The sequence below is a fragment of the Erigeron canadensis genome, chromosome 2 (assembly GCF_010389155.1).
Source record: "Erigeron canadensis isolate Cc75 chromosome 2, C_canadensis_v1, whole genome shotgun sequence".
Classification (NCBI taxonomy): Eukaryota; Viridiplantae; Streptophyta; class Magnoliopsida; order Asterales; family Asteraceae; genus Erigeron; species Erigeron canadensis.
Genome location: NC_057762.1, coordinates 36,201,912 through 36,207,468, shown reverse-complemented (window position 1 = coordinate 36,207,468; position 5,557 = coordinate 36,201,912). Strand labels below are relative to the sequence as shown.

The window sequence follows — 5,557 nt, the reverse complement described above, 5'->3', positions numbered from 1 at the left end:
TTATGTCAAGACGCCATTAAAGAATGTTTCGGAAGTAACATGTGTTATTTCCAATGGTCAACAAAATGTTAAAATGTTGGTTGATTTTGCTGACCAGTAGAATTCAAAGCTAAAGATTCCAAGGGGAGAAATGTATATTATTGATTTACTTCTCAACTTCCTGGAATCCACCAGATTATCCAAGTCAAGGATTGAGCTTTTACTTTTTTTTGATGACCTTCCCATTTAACGACAAAAACCAACTTTTAACTCAAATATGAATTAGGTGCTACTTTTTCCATTTTTTTTCCTATATGCTACCACGGTACCCGCATAATATGACGGTACTTGTAGCGGCGACGGTGTAGTGGTGGGTACACTGTTAATGGTAGAGACGACGTTGAGTAATAGTAAAGTCTTTGACCTTGAGGAATCCACCTGGTTTCTAGTCCCACTTCCCATAAATAATAAAAACTTAATGTGATTTTATTAAATATATATAACTTTTTCGGGATCAAATATGGGGATCGGGGATTTATGGTTTCCCATCCCCGTCCCCATCCTCACGCCATCGGGTAATGAAATCACATTCTCATACCCATCCCCAGTCAACTCGGCCTGTCAACTCCGGGATTCGGATTCCCCATTGAGTGCGGAAATTTTTGTTATCCCTAACTGCAATTGGGGTTGATTGTATACATGGTTTACATTTGGATAAGAAAACTTTAATACCAGCTACCATACCATATATTGGACAAGATAAATAATCAATGTGATCACCAAGCCCACAATATATCTTCTTTTTTACAACTTTTTATCCCTGACAGTAATAGAAAGGGGCGAATGTTCACATCATAGCATACTAGCTGAACGAGCTAATTGTTTGCACATCAAATTTTCGATATTAGAACTATGACACAAATACTATACAATTGATTGAACTAGTAGGTGAAACATCTGTGTTTACTAGCTTTTCAATGCGATCCACTTCACTCGTTAGTCATCCCACACTCATCTAATAATTAACATACTGAACTGCCACATAACACATCTTTTTGGTAAGATTGTCCCTTGTCTTATGAGTGCAATCCTGTATCTATAACTCGAGCAACCTGAAATTTTATGAAGTTATTAATAGAAATTTTGTACTTGTGATCGATTAATGTGTATGTCATTCTTTGATGGAGATGGTACATTATTCTCCTAAGATCTACCTGCACAAGCTCGATTAAGAGATAGGGAGGATCCAACAAAAGTAAGAAATTCCGACGAACCATTTCAATAGTACGGGTGCTGTCGTGCCATGAGGCACAACCATGGAACTTTTTCTTTGGGGTACCTCTTAAATGGATTCTTTGACTAAATATAGTAATAGTATCCTATTTTTCTAAAAATCTTAATCTTCGAATAGAAAAAACTTCTTTTTCAGTTCTAACTAAAATGGGGCCACCCTAGCCCAATGAGTGCTCTCACGCCAATGACGGCCGAGGGAGCTTCGCTTTGTTGTTTTGTTTTTCCCAAAATCTGCCTCTAGCAAGATAGGGCGACGCAAAAAAGCCGTCATGTTGAAAATAAAATTACAATTTACAACAAAGCAAATTTAATCTTTTTTTTTGGTTCCCAAATGCAAAGAGGACTTTTTTTTAATTGTGTGTGTATGTGTACATGCATTGAAAGTAGAGCATGCATCGTTAAGAAAACGTTTGCTTGGGTTGCAGTGTAACCTATGTATGCTGGTTCCTGTCTCATTGAGAAGGGGAAGCAAAGTTGTGGTAGAAAGATGCCACGTCCAAGGAACGGGAAGTTTTGTCAATGTTACCAGCTCTATTTAATGATCTAGAACACACGGATATAATGTTTAAGAGGCTAGTTACGTAGTTACCGAGTTAAAATAAGTTTAAAAAACAGGCCAAAATAGTTCTTACATGAAAGTGAGGCAACCACATACTAACGGCTGCAACAAATAAACATTAATACCAACATAAAAAACAACGCTTAACCACTTGTAGGGAAATGTTTGAATTCAAGCTTTAAAGAATATTATCTAGTTGTTGGGAATTAGAACTTTAATATAGCTAGTTGCCTAGTTTTCCATGCCTATAATCTGATTAATTAGTGGTGAAATAATCATTTAAGATTATCAGTTAGTTCTCGTACAGGTACTACAAAAAATTACTTATCTAAGAGCAATATAAAGTTAGCTACTTACCTATTCATTGTCGCCCAATTTGTAATAGTTCTAGTCAAATTTCACAAGACATCTATCATTTATCGCAAGTATGTGCTTTTGGCCATTTAATCTATTAGTCATTCATATTACTAGAAATTGTCAAACACTCAAACAGCATAATTAAATCCAAATTCCAACCATTATCCCCCACACTCGGTTGACTTGCAGCTGATTACCTGATTTTGATTTACTAACATTAGGAAAGCAATATACCTGATTGATCCAACCACATAACTCATCTAGGTATGCTACTGTCGCGGACAATCATATTAGTTGAACATCTTTTGGACAATAAATGACCTATAAAAATATATACATACAGTTAAACCACATCTAACAGTTGCTTCCTGTTATAAATTTAGGACACGAAAAGCACACAGTAACTCTTCCCAGATAATACCCTGAATATGTCACTTGGATAGTGTACATCATCCAAAACAATCACATCAACAGGAAAAGTCCACTTTCTGTCCAAAAAGGAAAGGTAATACCGGTACTTGCAGACAAGGTTGGGGCTTGGATTCCAATACATAACAATAGAAAGATATGAAGAACTTACACCATACACAGCTCTGATATAACATATTTCATAGAATCCCAGTGGTCATTATTAGAACCTGAGCATCTCTGTGGACGGCAGAATCTCCGATGAGGAGACCAACATTGTCTTCTCCAGAAGCATCACAGTAAAAAATGTATCGAATAGCTAAAACAAATGACATTAAGAAAACTTTTTCCTTCATATATAACTTGTATTATTTGCTTAGATGCAGAAGTAATTAATACCAAAACTCTCAGAATTTTTGAATAGCCAATGCAGTGAGAGGAATGGTATGGAACAATCCCCTTCCTCTAGAAACAGTAGCAACAGCTGTAGCTTCAGTATACAAAGTTTTACCTGCACTTGTATGAGTAGAACTACTACAGAAGAACCTCTCAGAAAACTTAAATTGCTGACAACTGCAAAAAATCTGCCTTAATCAGTAAAACTGCAAGCAAGAGATCACATGACTTATTTTTATTCTAGGAGGTCTAAAATCTATACGTTGAAATGAACAAACAATGGCTAAAAGTATTCCACTTTAAAGCATACAACAAAGAGGGAAATGGTTTACATCCTAGCATTGCCAAAAGACCTCATCATTTTCATGTGGAATTTTCAATAGCAGAGTTTTGACACAGATACCAAACCATCGATTGAACAACATAAGGTAAATTATTAATGTGATACCTGAACAGTGTGTAAAGACCATCCAAAATTCTTGAAAGTGTACGGATGGAAAGGGACCATAGAATACTTTGGGAACCATGTTAACAGGTAGTGTCTGTAGATTACATCGGAAAACATACTGACATAAAATGGTCCAAAGATTACATCGAAAGCATACTAACATAGAGGGTCTCTTTAGATTACATCGAAAAGGTCATGTAAAGAGTCCTCAGCTTAAATAGGAAAGCATACTCTCTCTGTCATGTAAAGGGTCCTTGGATTTTCATCGTAAAGCACACTGACATATAGGGTCCTTATAGATTTTCATCAAAAACAATACCGACGACATAGAGTCGTTAGATTAAATTGGAAAGCATACTGACAAAAAGGGTCCTGAGATACAAATCAACTTCCAAAAAACCACCAACAAAAGCTATTGACAAGACAACTACGGTGGAGTTGTGTTTTGTTGATGGTCATTCTTTGAAATAAAAGGTATCAAGAAGACTAAATGCATAGAAAAAACACAAAATAAAACAAACTGTACAAAATCATAGCGATAATCAAAGCCCTTGCGAGCAAATAAACCGAAATCAGTACAAATTTAATTAAACAATTTCAGGGGAAACCCAAAACAGATAATCACATTAAAAACATGCCTCCAAGATCACCGTTTTATATTAAAAAACCAATCAACCATCGAAAGATAGCGCTGTATTGCACATCAGATGGTGGTTGATGGCTTTTCGATATGAATGGCACTGGTTGAAGAAATAAATAGAAATCAAATTAGATAAAGAAAAATGACAGTAATATAATCTATAACCAAATACAACTGTTTTTAGGATACCATTTACTCAATATTTTATTAAACCAATTAACAATCCCAAAACTATCGATATTTCATCCACTAACTACCGATTCCAAGTGGTAATATATATTTAGATCCATCAAATACGCTGTACTGATACAATGATTTCTGAACTCTAGGTAGCAGTATTACTGTTAAAAGCACCTACATTTTGTAAATTTAACATAGGAATTATATAAATGCATGGTAATTAGATTACACAATATTGATTACTCAACTGATCATCATATCCACTTCAAGAACTCAATGCTAACTCTTCCAGATAATGCATTATTAAAATGACAAGAAAAGAAGACGAAGTTGTAAGCTTATCGTTGATGGAGTTCACTTGTAGGTGGACGATCCATCACATTGAATGCAGGTGTTGCGTTTCTTTGTAATTGAGGGTCAATATCAGGCAATTTAGGAATATAAATCTCCCCCAAAAAACATGTTAGAAAAAGTAGAGAAACTTTACCCTGGAAGAGAGACATATATAAACATGTATCTGTCCTAAAATATCTAATGTTCTTCGTAAAGGCATGCTAAATTTCCTTCATCCATTACACAAATCCATCATTATTTCCCACTTACGAATAACATCGATATTTTAGCACAGCTAAAGCTTTTTCTCTCTAAGATCTGTATGTGTAATCTTCAGTGAAATAAATGGTAAGATTCCCAATTGTTATTGCCTATATAACAAGCAGATAACAAGTATAATACATCATCACTAAGAATTGTGTTTGGATGTGATGCAAACGTGCATAAACATCTTTCAATTTGTTTTAATTAGCAATGTAGGCGGAATCAGTTCAGTTACGGGCTAAAATTGCCACTATAACCAAAGTTTTTGGTTAACTTCTAACACTTAACCCTTCGGTTGAATGTCATGATTAATCGTTTATTTGTGTATTATCAATGTGATTACCATAATCATCAACAAATGTATTTCCTTGACAGAAAGGGTCGAATTTATACACCATAAAGCACACAGCCAAGAGAGACAATCGTTTGCACCATAGCTTGCTAAAAGAGATCATCAATTTCATGTGAAATTTTCAATATCAGAACTTTGCTCAAATACCAAACCATCTAACAATATAAGGTAAATCATTAATGTGATTGCCAAACAGTGAGAGAAGACTATCCAAAGTTCTTGAAAGTAAACTGACGGAAAGGGTCCTTAGGATATGCCGGGAATCATACTAACAGTAAATTATATCGAAAAGCATACTGACATAAATGGTCCAAAGGTTAAATAGAAAGAATACTTACATAGAGGGAC

General features: G+C 35.0%; 1 long non-coding RNA gene across 1 annotated transcript; it reads right to left on the bottom strand.

Annotated features, from left to right (window-relative positions):
* Nucleotides 1-694: 694 nt before the first annotated feature.
* On the bottom strand, nucleotides 695-5,028 carry LOC122589531. The gene is made up of 2 exons (XR_006322277.1): nucleotides 2,423-5,028; nucleotides 695-1,091 (listed from the first exon to the last, which is right to left on the bottom strand). It is a non-coding gene; the product is annotated as an uncharacterized LOC122589531 (long non-coding RNA).
* Nucleotides 5,029-5,557: the final 529 nt, after the last annotated feature.